General features: G+C 37.6%; 1 non-coding gene across 1 annotated transcript; it reads right to left on the minus strand.

The window, feature by feature from the left end:
• Positions 1 to 18369: 18369 nt before the first annotated feature.
• LOC125473810 lies at positions 18370 to 18476 on the minus strand. Its single transcript, XR_007255621.1, has one exon. It is a non-coding gene; the product is annotated as a small nucleolar RNA R71 (small nucleolar RNA).
• Between the last annotated feature and the right edge of the window lie 719 nt (positions 18477 to 19195).

A 19195-nucleotide genomic window follows, 5' to 3' on the forward strand; every position in this document is an offset into this window, starting at 1 on the left:
TTCTTGCATCTCATCAAGCTTCCTCTTCATGCCTGTCGAATAATTATTTGCAAGCACGTGCAAACTTCTATTCTCGTGCTTAAGCTGTTTGATCTCTTGCTTGGGATTTTCCACCTCGGCCATCAATGATTCAACCTGACGGGAGCGAGCAAGTAGGCGTTGGCCCATGTTGGACACAGAGCCCGCGCACTGAACACTGAGAGCTAGGGACTCTTGAACGGCCAACTCATCGGACCGTCCTGAAAACAACTGACTATCTTTGGGAGTGAGGAGGTTCCGAGCTACTATTGTAGCTGTTGTTGCATCCGTCATCACAGAGTCTTCACCTGTAAGAGGGCCATGAGAAGATAAGAAATACGGGCACCATACCTTACCCTGACGCAGCGCGACCGGATCACTGCTGAGACTCAAATCTAAGCAAATGTTCGATGGGTTAGATGAGTTAGCCATTTTTCAAGAAGTTAAAAGAGAAGGGTTGGATGGAGTAAAATCTCGACGGACCGGAGACGATTTTTGGGCAATCTTCAAAGTGTGCATGTTAGAGGTGATTGATCACCTCTATTAAAGGAGAGGCGACACAATCACCGATTCAGAAATGAAGAGACACCACTCTTCAAAGCCGGATTTTCCTGCGTAAAGATCGCCAGCTCTTCAGACACAATCCCGGCTTTTCAGATAAAGCGTGCAGCTTTGTCAAAAGATTTCTGACAAAGTTGAAGACGCGTGGAGGCCGAGAAAGCAGCTACACACTTTTGCCGACAAACGTGGGTGACAAAAGCCGAAATCCCGGCTTTTCAGAAAACGTGTACAACTTTGTCAAAAGCTCCCGGCTTTTCAGAAGACGCATGGAGGACATTGCTGCATCCGCACTGCCACTTGCCATTACAACTCCTATATACATCAACATTCATGGCAAGGCATACACCCAAAAACGCATGACTTCCCTTCTCGGCCGAGAATGTAACTGCAACCAACCCTCTCAAACATGCTCAGTTTTCTTCTTCTCTTGAGAACACATTTTCAACCATTGATGTATCCCCCAAAGAAAATACCAGATGCCTGGAGTACAGATGAGGCAAGAGGAAACGGTGGATCGAAGCATGTGGAGACAAGCGCAACAAATATATGTGTTGATTCATTCGCTGCTTCTGCAAAAGCAAAAGTATCTCATATCATCAAGGGCGAAAGCAAAGGTATTTCATATCATGATCTTTCCCTGTCCTTTCCTTTGTCCTTGTTATTACTCGCATGGCAAAGTAAAGTGAGCAATCAGCCGGCACTTGGAGTCAGTCTTCCGATTTGGAACCAACTACCTGGAATCTATTCCTTGGTTGCTTACCTAGCGTTGCTCTCGAGTAGTCATCTTCAAAGGTTGAAACACTTCCAGAGAAGGGACCATATCGGCTTGGAGAACAGCTAAGGCGAGGGACAAGGAAACATCAATCTTGTGGATAGTCAACAAACGCAACAACTGCATATGCTGAGTTATCCTCTAACCCTCTTCATTACGAATTGGAAAGATTGAACAAAGAAAACGGTCATCACCTCCACCTCGTGCTTGCCTGCCATGTGTTAGAATCCTCCAGCTCAGTTCAAGATTAGCCTGTGGAAAAACTCATGATCAAGCCTCAATGCAATCACCAAGGAGAAGATGGAATTTACACTCCATAACTAGATTTGCATCCCTAAACTCTTCTCTTTGTTAGATACATTCTGCCATGTTTAGTATGTTTAAGTGCTTTTTGTGTGTGTACTTATGTTTTGTGTGAATCTATGTGATAGGAGCATATTTAGGCGACTTACTTAGCTTGTTTTCGTGCATCTATGTTGGTAATTCATAGTTATTTTAGTCCTTTATGCTTCTTTTGTGTGTTTTCAGGTTCTAAGGGCTTAGGGAGCAAGAAAGTGCATTTTGAGGCTATTTCGGGCACTTTTGGGCATGGATTGGATAGCTTAATCATAGAGCAAAGAGGATGGACGAAATTGAAGCCTTGTATGCTCTTTGGGGACATCAAACAAAGGGCCTAGCCCAATCAAACAAATCCTTTGAGCCATGGAAAACCTCTAGCCCAATCAAACATATTATGCCATGCAAACCAACCTATTTTAGGCCCATTCTATGTACTTAAACCCTAGCCCTTTAAACTAGTCCATTTATCACTTATCACTTCCATTCACTTATCACTCACCACATATCATTCATTTATCACCACATATCATTCATTTATCACTTATCAAACCTTTCACTTATCACTTCCATTCACTTATCACTTATCATTTCCATTCACTTATCACTCACCACATATCATTCATTTATCACTTATCATACTCATAATCATCTACACATTTCAAACATATGCATTTCATCTCACATGCACACCCACCTTTTTCCAAACTAATTCACATGCATACCTATTCTTTAAATCAACACATGCATTCACACACATGCACATCATTCACTCACATTTCCACCATTCATTCTTTATTCCACAAACAAGTCACATGCATTTCCACCTTCCTACTTCATCATTTCACCACATTCTCCCTCTTTAACTCATTTCATTATTCATTCACTTTGCATTCATTCAATTCCACCCCACATGCACCCTTTATTCTTCATCATTGCAACCATGACACATTTACACCAACAAAACAACTCCCATGCCATGGCCTACTCATATTCCCATTTCCTTTCCAACATCTCACATGCATTTCCACCTTCCTACTTCATCATTTCACCACATTTTCCCTTTTATTTCCACATGCAATTCTTCATCATTGCAACCACAAACACCTTAAACAAATAGCCATATACATCTCCGCTCCTCCTATAAATACCCTTGCATTCATTCATTCAAATATCATCTCATTCACAACACAACAACACACCACAAACACATTCCTTTCTCCCTTAGAATCCAAAAACCATCTTCCATTTCCACCAATCCTCATCCATTTCCATAATTCCCCAACACTTCCATCCCCCCAACCAACCTATCCTTAAACCTTGTGCTACAACAACGAGGAAGAGAAGAATGCCTAAACGTTCATACAATTCAAGTTTTGAGTTGTTGGAATGTTTAGGTGTTTCTTTGATTTCAAAGTTTCATTTTAATTCTCTTTGTTTTGTACGTATGAGAAATGGAAGAAAAGAGTGCTTAAACGTTCATACAATTCAAAGTTTTGAGTTGTTGGAATGTTTAGGTGTTTCTTTGATTTCAAAGTTATGAGGAACTAAACCCCCTTTAGCTAGGGGGTGATTCGAAACTATGTTTATGTTTGTAATATGATTTGATTACTTTTAATTACGTTTCATAAGTTGTGGATTCAATTTGTTTAACTGTTTGATTGATAACTTATTTATGTATGTTTATTGAGAGTGCACACTTAATTTTCATGCATGAATATGACGCTAGAATATAAGTGAGTTTCACCTAATAGTTACGAACTTATATTCACAAGTAGTGGAGGTTGCTTATAAACAATCGCGTTAAACATATTCTTGGCATAAGTTTCATACAATCATAGTAACGAATGCCTCGTCAACACTTATAGTTTTCATGATGCTTAATGATTCTTGCTTGTATCTCTATTATGCAATTCATGTAGGGAACTTGTGAGGAATGCTTTGGATTGTCGTATGCAATCATCCAATTCATTAACTTAAGGAAAACTTGACGGTTAATTTAAGCGGACCTAATTAACCCGGGGCGTTGAGAATTCATGGTTTATTGAAAAGTAATTAGAAATCGTTTTGTATGCAAGTATAACATGTGTGGAGATGAACCCCTTAGCTAGCTTCCCATCCATTCATTTCCGTCAAATCCATATTCACAATTTGTTTTGTTTCCAAGTATTTATTTTAGTAAATTCGTCCAAATCCAATCCCCCCTTATTTTGTTTAAGTTTTAGTCTTAATCTTTCTTATTTTTAGTTTTGCATTCTTTGAGCATTAAATATTGTTTTATATTGTGTTTTTACGTTTTTAAGTCAAATCCAAGTGATTAACAATCCCTCCTAATCCCCGGTCCAGAACGATCCCTACTTATACACTTCACTACAATTGACAAAAAGAGGGTTTAATTTGTGCGCGTATAATTCTCGCATCACTATGCTTAAAACATTGAGGACAATGTTTGATTTAAGTGTGGGGGGGTAACTAAGTATAGTTGATACAAATTCGTGGGATTTTATCACCCATAACTTCAAATGTTGTTCCTTGCTGTTTTAAGGTGTTTTTAAGATGTTTTAGAGTGTTTTAGTATGTTTTGTTTTATAACTCCGAAAATCACATAAAAATTTGAAAAACATGTTTTGAAAAGCCTAAAAAGAGTGTTTTGAGTCGTTTTTGTGTGTTTGTGTCTTAGGGTACCTTCCAACACAATGATAAGGATTTGGTTTGTAATTGCATGACTGTTAAAAAGAGTTATAAACATAGAGAAAAGTTTGATTTACTCTTGGTATATGCTTCGTTATGGTTATAATGTATGACTTCACATGCAATCATAAAAGAAAAATTCGTTTTTGTAACATGCTTGAAGGAAGGAACTCAAACAAACACTACAACCCTGTGAGACTCGAGCCATTACCTTTTTTGGAGAGTTATAATCTGTGATTCTTTGTTTTCTAAAGTTGTTGCATGATCTCATTATTCCTTGCTTGGTTGCTACTTAGAAAGCAATTGTATCATGATAGAACTAAATGCTAGAACTTATATCCGTTTCATTCAAAGCATGACATTGAATTGCATAACATATATCAAGATGAAGTTGTGTAGTTGCCACCATAGCCAAATAGCCTTACGTCCCATATTTCGTATATGTTGTAAGTTTTAACCCCGTTGAGCTTTGTTTAGCCTTTATTCTTTGTTAACCCACATTTTCCTCACCTAGCCTAGTTTAGGACAATTCACACCCTTGTTCTTAAAAGATAGTGAGCATGACTTAAATGAATTCCTTTTGAGTTACATTATGCAAGAAAATGAGTGTGGGGGAGGGAAAGTTTGTTCTTAAGTTTATATGTATGTTTTGAGATTCAAAAGAAAAGAAAAAAAAAAATTTGTGAAAAACATATGAAAAAGAAAAACAGAAAAGAAAAGAAAGAAAGAAAGGAAAAGAGCTTGTTCTCCCTTTTTGTTCAAAAGTTGAGTTTTCATTCAAAAGGGAATTCTAAGTTGATTCAAGTGTTTTGCTCACTATTTCTTTAAGAACCTTTGTTTTCCATATCCCTTCTTTGTTATCCACACACCCCAAGCCCCGTTACAACCCGTGACTTCAATCTTGAGTGTTATGTGTTTCAATTTGTGGAGTTTGAACTTGGTATGAGCATATGGTGTCACTGGTTCTCGCATCTAAGTAGTAGCATTCCATTCATGAGATCGTACCTAAACATGCTTATTAACTCCAGAAATTGTTTTCTTTGTGATACATATATGTGAGTGTTCGTTTGCATGTTTACATCAATCTTCTCACATGTAACTAGATTAGGGTGTGTAGTTAGAAAATCTGAGTGAAAATTGAGTGCATATCTTGTAAGGAATTGAGCAAATTCTCTAAGGCATGTTACTACATTCAAAACATGGTTTTAAATGCTTAATTGTGAATTAGTATGTGGTGACTATGATTAAGAATGTATTTAAGTGTGAAGATGACTAAAATCTGTGGGAATGATGATTTTTAACATGTCATGTGCATTGGAAATCCCTGAGGCAAATGTTGGAAGGTGTAGGTTGTGTTTTGTTCGTTTTGTTTTGTTTTTGGTTTCTTTTGTTTTGTTTTGCTCGAGGACTAGCAAAAGCTAAGTGTGGGGGAATTTGATAGGAGCATATTTATACGACTTAGTTAGCTTGTTTTCTTGCATTTAATTAGCTAAACTATGTTAATTATAGTGTTTAAAGTTATTTTCGTGCAATTTCAGGTTTTAGTGTCAAAGTATCCAAAAAGAAGCAATTTGGAGCATTCTAGAGCATTTTTGGGCCAAGATTGGATAGTGCAAGCATGGAGGCATGAGGATGGACGAATTTGAAAGGCTTGAATTCAGTTAGGGAGTTGCAAGGGGGCCTAAAAACCTGATTTCTAGAAGGCTACATTAGAGCCACATGCACTTCCATCCTTTTATCCATTGCAGCCACATGCAATTCCAACCTAATCCACATGCATTCATCATCATAACCTAGTTGTCATTCCACCTTTATGCATTCATCATCATAACCTAGCTGTCATTCCACTTCATTGCACATGCATCTTCAAATAAATCAGCCATTCCACATGCTATTTCAGCCACATGCATTCCCCTTTTGCATTTCCAGCTTTCCAACAAGTTCCTAGTTGTCATATTCCCTCTTTTTCACCTATAAATAAACATCCATTGCAGCCACAAGGGGGGGGGGGTGGAGTCATTCATTCAGAAATTCATTCATTCAAACACACATCCACACAAGCTTTGGCCGTGCCTTATTCCATCATTCCATCCATTGCAGAAATTCAACCATCACACCATCCTTCCATTTCCACCACTCCCCAAACCATTCACACCATCAAACTGTCCTTAGACCTTGTGCCACAATAAAGAGGAAGAGAAGAGGGCCTAAACGTTCATACAATTCAAGTTTGAGTTGTTGGAATGTTTAGGTGTTTCTTTGATTTCAATGTTTAATTTCAATTCTCTTTGTTTTGTACGTATGAGGAACTAAACCCCGCCTTGGCTAGGAGGGGGATTCGAAATATATGTTTATGCTTGCAATATGATTTGATTACTTCTAATTGCGTTTCATAAGTTGTGAATTCAATATGTTTAACTGTTTGATTGATAACTTATTTATGTATGTTTATTGAGAGTGCACGCTTAATTTTCATGCATGAATATGACGCTAGAATATAAGTGAGTTTCACCTAATAGTTATGAACTTATATTCACAAGTAGTGGAGGTTGCTTATAAACAATCGCGTTAAATGAATTCTTGGCAAGAGTATCATGCATTCATAGTTACAATTGCCTCGTCAACACTTATAATTTTCATAGAGCATAATGATCTCTCATTGTATCTCTTCTATGCATTCATGTTGAGAACCATTGGAGAATGATTTGAATTGTCGCATGCATCATCCAATTCAATAACATAAGGAAAATTTGAGAGTTAATTAGTGCATCACGGTTAACTTGGGGTGTTGAGCATCATAGTTATTGAAAAGCAATTGGAAATCGTTTTATATGCAAGTGTAACATGTGTGGAGATGAACCCCTTAGCTAGCCATCCCATCCATTCTATTCCATCAAATTCGTTTTACAATCTGTTTTGTTTCCAAGTTTCTGTTTTAATTTCAAATTCATCCAAAACCAATCCCCCTTTACTTTATTGTCCAAATTAGTTAGAAAGTGTCTTAGTTTGTGTTTATAAGTGTTTTGATTCAATTTGTTGCACAAATTCGTCCAAATTCACCAAGGTGCTCAAAACTGCCCAGAAAGTGTTTTTAAGGCAGTTTTGAGTGTTTTGGGTGATGTTTGAGTCTTTTGGTTTGTTTTAGTGTTTTAAGTGTTTAGTTTTGCATTCTTTGAGTCTAGTTCTGTGTTTTAAACTTTATTTTACTTTTTTGAGTCAGTTTCCAAGTGATTTTGCAATCCCTCCTAATCCCCGGTTAAGAACGATCCCTACTTACATACTTACTACAATTGATAAAAAGAGGGTTTAATTTGTGTGCGTATAATTCACGCATCATGACACATTTTCAACATCACGGCGAGCGCCACCTATTAGGCGTCACCGAAAGTATACGTGATGAATGTCATACTCGTCACCCATTATTTGATTTGAATACCGGATCCAGGAGTACATGACAAAGTAATCGTCACAAAAAACATAATTTGGTGACGTATAAATCCGTCACATATCATATGTGTAAGTGAGGCTAAAATCGTCACCTATTTATTTGATATGTGAGGCATGGTGCGTCACTTTTGTCAAAGTCAGATACCCATTTGTTTCTATGTGATGAAATAATTACCACATATTCCTTGTTTCATAATTTGAAATTCGAATTCATAACAAATGTAAGGTAATACTTCAGTAAATCACATTTTTATTAATCAAGAATTCAATCGCATAAGTCGAAAACATACACCAAGTGACGTCTCAGAACCTAACATGAACATCCACAAAACTAAAAATTATCAGTCGGATACACTCGGTCTCTCATCTCAACGTAATAGCAATTCAACACATCTAGAAATTGAGGTGCTAACAAAAAAAAGTGTACCCTGTGCTATTTGTCTACCCCTAACTTGCAGCCAAAAGACCCTCAATTGTGCAATAACATCTTCATTCTCCTTTTGCAAATCCGTTGCGCTCTCAGCTCTTTGTTTTTCTTTTATGGAGCTCTTGTAAACATACTAGACACTTCGTCAATATTATTTCACTAGCACTGCAAGAAAAGTCAATTACAAAGATAAATGAGAAAGAAAGGGAACACGTATACTAGATGACAGAGATAGGAGGACTTAACATGTAGGTTCAGGTTTAACCAAAGAATAGCTAGTCTTAAGGAATTGCAAGACTAATCCAATAGCAATACCTAGTCAGAGAGCAACAACAAGGTTGTTACCACCTATTTTCCGGTATTTTATAAATAATTGCCACATGCATAATTTCATAGCAGAAAATCTCAATTCTTCAACAGCTCTACACAACATAAATAATTGTAGTAGAAAATCTCAATTCATCAACAACTCTACACAACATAAATAAGCATTTAGTAGAACACACAAAGGAATAAAATTTAGCTTTCTCAATGGGAAAACAAACCCATCCATTTGTTCTCTTGGTCCCAGAAAAATGTAGACGATAAAAAAAAAAACAATTAAGATTACTCAAATTGTTATTCCATGCGAAGTTCGGATGAAAATAAAACAAAGGGTTGGAACCTGGGCTAGCTCTAAAATTTCATTAAGGTCCTTTTTCAACTTAGTTGGAACATATGTAAGTACAATGAGTAACTTAGTAAAAAATCATGCTAGCATGGTACATCCTATTGCAGGGATATGATATGATGCATTGCTTAAGAAAAGATATATAAAATGCTTTCGTGTTAATGACGTGATTAGTGATTACAGATCATGAAATACAGTTTGACATGAGGTCAAAATAAGAAGGAACTATAAGTTTTGACATGTATTAAATGAATTGCGTAATGTGGCATGAAGTCAGTAGATAAAGTTATACATATTCATATAGCTGCAGTAACGATAGGGAAGTGCAGCTTGGCCATGAGAGAGAGAGAGAGAGAGAGAGAGAGAGAGAGAGAGAGAGAGTTGTGTTGAAGGCCCTTTCTTTTTTCAGGCTCTGTGTGGGGTGGAGCGGGTGGGCGCTTTCAAGTGCTCCGCCCGCCGCTGATGATCGTTTATCAGTTATCAAACAATAATAATATTGCGGAAAGAAAGCCACTCAAAAGTTGAAATCAAACCAGAAAAATCCCATTCGACATTCCCAGATGCAGTACCAAACATACCTCTCTATCTATCTACGTATTCTTTTACATCCCCTCGGCCGTGGGACAACTGACAAGGATGCTCTGCTCGTACCCCAAATCTATATTCTGTATTTCAAACCTCAATCATCATCACAGTTGTTCCAGCCTCTTAACTCCACAGACTAAAATAAATCAAAACCCTTTCCAAGAATCATTGACAATATGCTTGTAAGTTAACTTTAATATGCACAATAAAAGTACTAACCTTGAGAAGCCATTAAATCCAAGCTCAATGATGAACCACAAACATAGCAACAAGCAAAGATCTTCCGCTCCTTGGACACCCCTTATGCACTCCTATATGAGGTAGGGTTTTGTGCTAGAATGTGTGTATAAAAGCGGGGACCTAAGCCTTATATTTATAGGTGAGTATATTAGGTTTTTGCCCATAAAGAAAACACTAATACATATCTTTAGCACCTCTAGAAACCATGACCTAATAGGAAAGATATTCCTAATCATTATAAGTTTACTTCACCACCAAGTAATCCAGGATAACCAAATATTTCTTCCTATCTTGTATCCTTAATCAAATAGGACTCCTAAATAGATGTAAGCCCAATAAATGTCTTACATTCTCCCACTTGGGCGAGACATCTATTCAAACGCTTTCTTTATGATCAAGAATCGATTTCCTTATGTGCGCAACTTTGGAAGATCATTTGATAACAATATCTTTTCAAACTTAGTGTCAAATATCGTTAGCTTGTAGAACTATAGACCATGATATCCAATAGAGTGAATGCATACCTCCATAATCACAAACAAGCAACAATATTCACATAAAGTACCAACAAGTCATGGACAAACATATATATATATGATAAGTGAGCTTAACAGTGGATATCACACTTAACACATATGGTCCTCTTTACGATCACAAAGTGATCTTCCTTAATGCTTAAAAATAAGCCCTTATGTCAAAAGAACAATCTTGATATATAGCAAAATTAGCTATCTGGAATGTAATAATTATGTAGAAACAAAACATATTATTCTTTAATGCATATCCATGAAATCTCAACCAAAAGAAAAATTTTCAAAACTGAAACAGATAACTAACAAAGAAGAACAACTCAAGCTCCCACTATTCTATGACATCTTTGAAACTTGATAGAACTCCTATGCTTGTGACCTACATTAGAGATAGCTTTATTCAATGGGTCTACAATCATGTTCACGGTATTGATATGATCAACCGTGGTGACTCCTTCTTGCACCTTCTCTTTAACCTTCAAAAGCTTTATGTCAACATGCTTGAGTCCTAAAGATCTCTTGTTGTTTTTGCAAAAGAAAACAGATCCTTTGTTGTCACAATATAACTGAATAGGTCTTGATATATTATCAACAACCTGCAAACCTGATATAAAATTCCTCAACCAAATACCATGCATCATTGCTTCAAGACATGCCATGAACTCGGCATGCATTGTCGAGATAGCCACAGTTTTCTGTTTGACAATTTTCCAAGCTATTGCACCACTTCCAAACATAAACACAAAATTGGAAGTTGACATTAAGTCATCGGCACATCCAACAAAATCGGAATCTGAGTAACCTACCAACTCTAACTTATCAATCTTCTTGAAAATAAGCATATGATCTTTGGTTCTTTGTAAATAACGCAGAACCTTCTTTGCAGCTTTGAAGTGTGCCATTCTTGAATTAGATTGGTACCAGAACACTAACTGAAAATGCTAGGTCGGGGTGAGTGCATACTTGAGCATATATAATGCTTCCAACCACCAAAGCATAAGGCTTGTTCTTAATCTCCTCCATTTTTATATCATTCCTTGGACAATCTTTGTTACTCAATTTATCTCCCTTGGAGATTAGAACTTCAGCACCGTTACTTGTCAACATGTTAAACTGCTTCAACACTTTCTCAATATAAGCCTTTTGTGAGAGGCCTAACCATCCACAACTTCAATCTTGGTGAATTCAATGCCCAAAGCATAAGAAGCCTCTCCAAGGTCCTTCATCTCGAAAATCTTGGACAAAAACTCTTTGGTGTCATGCAATAAATGTCACATCCCGGCCCGGGCCTCCACCACATCCCGGGCTTGACTCCACCGTAGCACGATATTGTCCTCTTTGGGCCCTGACCACGCCCTCACGGTTTTGTTTCTGGGAACTCACACGAGAACTTCCCAGTGGGTCACCCATCTTAGGATTGCTTTCACGCGCTATTCGCTTAACTTTGAAGTTTCGATGAACTCAGAAGCCAGTGAGCTCCCAAAAGGCCTTGTGCTAGGTAGAGATGGAAATATACATATAAGGTTTACAGGATCCACTCCCCTAGGCGATGTGGGATGTCACAATGTAACGCCATTAGTATATTCTGTCAAAGTTGACAGAATATTCTTCGTTTTCTCCGGTGATCCTTATCGAAGTTGCTGTCGACCACTGTCTGTGTCGCCCCCGACCTGGAATGTCCACTAGAACTCCGAATCAAGCTGTGTTGGCCGACACCAGGAAGGCGACGAAGCCATAAAGTGTGATAATGTATAAACTATGAATAAATTTAAACCTAGAAATGCCTAAATACACGAGTGCGCGATGAGCGGGTATGGGCCCATACACACGTGATACAGAGCATAAGTAGAGTATAGTAAGGTAAGATAATGATTATACCATCATAAGAAGCCACCTGTATTGGGAAGTGCCACGAATTCTCGTCGATACGGAAACTTTACTATTAGAACCTGGAGGGGTGCAAAAATAGAAAATGTGAGTGGGCGAAAACAAAGCTTTTCAAAAACCATTCACTTATCAAAGATAATAACCCCTCGCTGTAACACTTGTATAATTTTCCAAAAAATCATACTACGTATAAGGATGAAATCAATTGTATACTATTAGTAAATCCAGAAGTATACCAAAATACAACATCTCATCAGCAATATAAATAATTAGGTGCTTAATAATCCATGCTAACACGTAATTCGGAGTCAACTATAGTGACCTGTACGACTCACCCATATCTCATCAATCAATGCTAGCACGTAAGTCGGAGTCACCTATAATGAACTGTATGACTCACCCATATCTCATCAATCAATGCTAGCACGTGAGTCAGAGTCACCGATAGTGACCTGTACGACTCACTCATATCTCATCAATCAATGCTAGCACGTGAGTCAGAGTCACCTATAGTGACCTGTACTACTCACCCATATCTCATTAATCAATGCTAGCATATGAGTTGGAGTCACCTATAGTGACCTATACGACCGAACTTATAGCTCATCGAATATCCCTGCACACGAGTTGAAACTACCTATAGTGGTCTGTACGACAAGACTAGGTGTAAATAAGTATGCTCAAGTGCTACGATCACGTGAAGACTGTGTGAATAATCACCGGTCACCTACGAGTCGAAACCACCTAATGTGGTCTGTACAACAGGCATGTGCACCTACCTTGGATTCAAGGTGAGCATAAGGTGCGGGAGGTGAACATCACATGAAAGACTGTGCCCTGGCCACGGGCGGAAGCACTAACACCGGGGTGCAGGTTTATGAGCTCTAAATGCATCTAATATGGCATGTACGACTCACAAGCAACCTGTACGACAATGTCGGAGTTACCTATCATTGCAACTTGTACGAAAAGGTTGGAGTTGTTTAAAATATTAATATAGTCATGCCATAACTTAATCATTTCAAATAAAATGTGATCATAACCATGCCTCTCACATTTCACAACATATACTCACCTGAACTTACTTGTGCGTCTTGCGTTCACCTTCGTACTTTAAAGCATTCACAATAATTATGCGCGGTAATATACCTATGGATATGCCATGATGCAATCCAAAACTTAGCCATATAGTAGTGCTTTCAAATACATAAATATGTACATATAATGTGGCGTAAAATGCACAATCTATAATGCTCTACTCTCGAACTATTTATTTTCAGGAATAATTATTGGTGACAAGCCCAACTAAACACTAGCTTAACTATCAATACTTACGATGCCTTGCTTCAATTTCTCTATTCCACACACACTGTTTTATGACCACATTTAACCAACAAATCATAAAGTTAAAACTCACATTTTCAACCAATTCTTTCGCATTGCTTAATTTCCCAAACAAGGCTTTTGTCTCAAATATTGTATGGTTGCATCTAACATCTCGTTAGATTGCCTACATACCCTAAACAGGGATCAAGCCATTCGTAGTTCACATATTGATAGGAGCATATTTATGTGACTTAGTTAGCTTGTTTTCTTGCATTTATGTTAGTTTCTAGTTATTTTAGTATTTTAAGCTATTTTCGTGTGTTTGTAGGTTCAAATGGCTAAAGTGGCAAGAAAAGGCAATTTGGAGCATTTTAGAGCAGTTTTGGGCTTGGAATGGATAGCACATGCTTGGAGCAAGGTGGATGGATGAAATTGAAGTTCAAGAAGGGCTAGGAATATGCTAAAGAGTTGAATAAATTAATTCAAGACTTGGCAGACAAGGAATCAACTACAAAGAAGGAAACATGAGTCAAACTACCTTATTTTGACTTAGTTAATCCTAATCTATTCCTACTTATGTTTCAGCTGCCAAGAGTATCCTTAATTATATTGGGACACTTAAATATATGGCCTAGAAGGCCTAATCCTACACTTAAGGGGATGCCGCACCTTTATTTCCCATTTCCCTTCCTTGCTGCAGCTTTCCCTTTCACTTTCCCAATTCCTTGTTGCATATTTCCTTCCTTTTTTCCTCTTGGATTCTGATTTTGATTACCCTTTTTCCTTGAGGATTTGGAGAGCAAATCTTTCCCAAAATTAATTAATTAATGCCTTACTCTTTCTTCCTTTATTTTACACATTCGGCCGCACACCCATGGAACTATTCATTTAGCTATCATCCATGACACCATTCCGCACCCTATCATTCATCATACTTCCCCACCACTCATCAATCCTTCACCATAATACACCACACATGCATCCATCATACACACACACACACCCCTTGTGTAGCAACTTTTCAAGGAAAAATGAGAGAAGACCCCTTGGAGCCATGCCTGCCATTCAAGATTGGATTGTTAGAACATTCTTAGGTGTATTCAATCTTTTGTTTTCAATGTTTAATTTAAGTTTTCATTGTTTAATTGCGAACATGAAGAGCTAAACTCGTTTTAGCTAGAGGAGATGATAGGAGCATATTCATGTGACTTAATTAGCTTGTTCTCGTGCATTTATGTTGTGTTTCCTTAGTTATTTTAGTGTTTAAAGTCACTTTTGTGTATTTTCAGATTATAAGGCCAAAGTGTGCAAGAAGATGCAAATTGGAGTCTTTTGGAGCAAAAGAGGAATGAATGAGTGAAGACTTGAAGAAACGATGAATTCCTACTCCAACGATGAATTCCTACTCCAACGAGGATTCCTACTCCAACAAGGATTCCTACTTGAAGTAGGAAAGTTAACCCTAGGTTTCCCATTTTGGTAACCTTTCCTAATCTTAAACGTCCGTATTTTCTAGCCCCTTTGAAGGCCTTGTAGGCACTTTAGGACACAAAACAAAGGTCCTAGGGCCCTTAAACCCCTTTGCCGTGGCCTCTCCCTTTCTTTCCTTCCCTTGCCGTGCAAGGGGGGGCAAGTTTGTCCTAGGTTAGGCAATTAAACACATGCTCCTCTCCTAAACTAAACCCTAGCCGCACCTTGCAGCCACTCCCCTTTTAATTTCTGATTTTATTCCCTAATTCTAGCAGCCTTTGTTTTAATTTTAGTTAATAAAAACAAGCTAGGGTTTCATTTTCTGAAACCCTATATAAACTAAACCCTAAGCCGCACCCTAGGGGACTTTTTCATTCATTCTATTATTTCATTCAGCCACCATTCCATTCAGCCACAACTCCTATCCCTTTCTTCCTTCAATCCGCAGCCACCATCACCCAAAAACCTTGTTGCCGCAGCCACTCCACCCTTCCAGCCACCATTCCCAACCTCCATACACCTTCCCACCTCCTTGCCACACCACCATATCCCCATAAATCCATTCCCAACCTAGAAAATCATCCAAACTCACCCTAAAACCCTCTCTACCGCAGCAAGAAGAAAGAAAGAAAGAGGAGCTTGAAACGTGCAGAAATTCGAAGTGGATTCGTTGGGCGTTCTAGGTGTAATCAATCTTTTGTTCTTTATGTTTAATTTCAATTTTGTTTCTCTTTCTGTGAACATGAGAGGCTAAACCCCTAGTTAGCTAGGGGGTGATTCGAAACCATGTTTATGCTTGCAATATAAATTGATTACCTTTGGTTGGAATTTCATGAGTTGTGGATTCAATTTGTTTAACTGCTTGATTGATAACTTATTTGTGTATGTTTATTGAGAGTGCACGCTTAGTTTTCATGCATGAATATGATGCTAGAATATAAGTGAGTTTCACCTAATAGTTACAAACTTATATTCACAAGTAGTGGAGGTTGCTTATAAACAATCGCGTTAAATGAATTCTTGGCACTAGTTTCATGCTCATCATAGTAACGAATGCCTCGTCAACACTTATAGTTTTCATGTTGCTTAATGATCTTTGATTGTATCTTTATTGTGCTTTTCACGTAAAGGACTTTTGGAGAATGTTTTGAATTGTGTATGCGCTGTCCCATCCAATTCATTAACTTAAGGAGAACTTGAAGGTTAATTTAAGCGAACCTAATTAACCGGGGGTGTTGAGTTTTATGATTCATCGAAAGACCAACTGAAAATCATCTTGTATGCAAGTGTGACATGTGTGGAGAAGAACCTTCTAGCTAGCATTCCATCCATATTTTCATTAAATTCGTATTTACATTCTGCCTTTATTGCAATCTGTGCATTTTGTTTAATTTCGTCAAAAATTAAATCCCCCTTTACTTTAGGGTCCAATTTAGTTAGAAAGTGTCTTAGTTTGTGTTTCTAAGTGTTGTGATTCAAGTTATTACCCAAATTCGTCCAAATTAGTGTAAGTGCTCAAAACTGCCCAGATTGTGTTTTTAAGGCAGTTTTGAGTGTTTTGGTGTTGTTTTGAGTCTTTTGGTTTGTTTTAGTGTTTTAAGTGTTTAGTTTTGCATTCTTTGAGTCTAGTTTAGTGTTTTAACCTTTGTTTTACGTTTTTGAGTCAGTTTTCAAGTGATTTAGCAATCCCTCCTAATCCCCGGTTTAGAACGATCCCTACTTATACATATACTACAATTGTCAAAAGAGGGTTTTAATTTGTGTGCTTATATAATTCGCATTAGGAGACCTTGAAACCATGATTATATTTGCAACATGAATTGATTACTTCCAGTTGTGATTTCATAAATCGTGAATGCAATTTACTTAACTGTTGGATTAAGAACTTATTCTTGTATGTTGATTAAGGGTGCACACTTAGTTTGCATGCATGAATTTGATGCTAGAATATAAGGGAGTTTCACCCAATTGTTATGAACTTATATTTACAAGTAGTGGAGGTTGCTAGTCACAATCGTGTTAAGTAAATTCCTGACAGGAGTATCATGTTATTCATAGTTACGAATACCTTGTCAATGCTTATGATTTTCACACAGCTTAATGATCCTTGATTGTATGTCTATTATGTTGTTCATGTAGGGAACTATTGAAGAATAATTTGGTTGCTGATGCGTATTCCATCCAATTCAATGACTTAAGGAAAATCTGAGGGTTAATTAGTGCGGTTCACGGTTAATCTGGGGTGTTAAGGTTCATGGTTTATTGGAAAAGTAACTGGAGATTGATTTGTATGCAAGTGTGTTATGTATGGAGAATGACCCTCTAGCTAGCCAATCACCCATCAATTCACCCAAATTCATATCCTTTTACTTAGTTTCTGCAATTTGTTTGTCTTCACTTTAAATTTGTCAAAAACCCAATCCCCTTTACTTTGTTGTGTCAAATTAGTTAGAATCTGGCCAAATTTGTGTTTTTGAGTGTTTTGAGTTAAAATCAATTCAATTTTCGTTCAAAGTCCTAGTGTATGTTTTGAGTCTTTTTGATTGTTTTGTGCAGTTTTGAGTTTGATTAGTTTATTTTGAGTCATATGAGTCTACTTAAGAGTCGTAGAGTCTATTTTTTTGTTTTTAAGTTTATTTTTGTGTTTTTAAGTCAGTTTAGAGTAGAGGCCTAGAACGATACCTACTTGCATATATACTACAATTGACAACAAGAGGGTTTAATTTGTGTGCTATTTAATATCACATCAAATTTTTGGCGCCGTTGCCGGGGATTAGCAATTTTGCTAATCCCCTCTGTTTTCTTTTGTTTTTCATGTCTTTTAATTTTGGTTATTTTATTTTGTTTTATTTTGTTTAGGTACTAGTTTATGACTTGAAGTTCTCAACCTATTCGTGCACATATCTTGGAGTTTTACAATGATTTTGAGCTAACTTTGAGAAGAAAGAGGAAGGAGCCAGAACCTAATCCACCTAGTTCTAGCTCTGAATATGAGTTTAAAGAGGAATTAGAGGAAGCACAAGTCATGGCAGCGAATAATCGAACAATCAAGGAACTTTTAGCCTTGGGATTGGACAATGTCGTACCCCTATGCATTCAATATCCAAGGACAGCTCAAGACAAGACCGATGAGTTCAAATTGAAGTCTAGCTTGTTGCATCACATTCCAAAGTACCATGGGCTATCCATGGAGGATCTAAACAAGCACTTGAAGGAATTTGAAGTGGTATGTTCAAGCATGACCCCAATCAACGTGGATGGCAATATTTTGAAGATGAAAGCTTTTCCATTCTCTCTTTTGGAAAAGGCTAAGGATTGGTTATACGAATTGGCACCTGGAACCGTCACCTCTTGGGAAAGTATGAAGAGAGCATTCTTAGAGAAATTTTTCTCAACTTCAAGAGTCATTCTTTTGAGGAAATAGATTAGTTGCATTCAACAAAATAAAGGAGAATCCTTTCTAGCGTATTATGAGCGTTTCAAGGCTCTAGTTGCATCATGCCCTCAACATCAAATGAAAGAAGAACTTCTAATTCAATATTTCTACGAAGGACTTCTTCCCATTAAGAGACAAATGCTAGATGCCTTGGCGAGAGGAGCTTTGGTTGACAAAACACCCGTTGCTGCCAAGACCCTAATTGCCAATCGAGCCTTGAATGCACAACAATACGAAGGAGTTGAACAAAGGGACACCTCACGACAACAACCACAAGTAAATGAGGTAAGTGCAATTTCTAAAATTCAATCTCAATTGGCTAATCTCACTATTCTTGTGTCACAGGTTGTTGATAGATCCAAAGTGCAAAAACCAAGTGTATGTGGCGTGTGCACCATGCAAGGATACCCCTTTAAGAAATGCCCTCAATTGATTGAAAATGGAGGATGGGAAACTGTCAATGCCATGGGTTTTCAAAGCCAAAATCAGCCAAGGCGTGATCCATACGTCAACACTTACAATCCGGGATGGAGAGATCACCTAAACATGAAGTTGAGGGAGCCTCAACAACCTCAACAACAAGGAGGATTTCAACGGCCACCCCATGGGATATTTCAAAGGCCATTCACACCAATGCAACCTTAACCACCTCCGGTTCAACCAAATTTAGGTATGTTTTTGGATAATGATAAATTATTCAATTACTCACCTCTTTGACCCAATGAGTACAAAATCAAGCCAAAGAGATGCAAAATCAAGCTAAAGAGGTGGATGAATTGAAGAAGCAAATAGGCCAGAT

This window comes from the organism of the source record quoted next, unplaced genomic scaffold (genome assembly GCF_019419815.1).
Source record: "Pyrus x bretschneideri cultivar Hongxiangsu unplaced genomic scaffold, Pyrus_bretschneideri_v1 Contig98, whole genome shotgun sequence".
NCBI classification, from domain to species: Eukaryota; Viridiplantae; Streptophyta; class Magnoliopsida; order Rosales; family Rosaceae; genus Pyrus; species Pyrus x bretschneideri.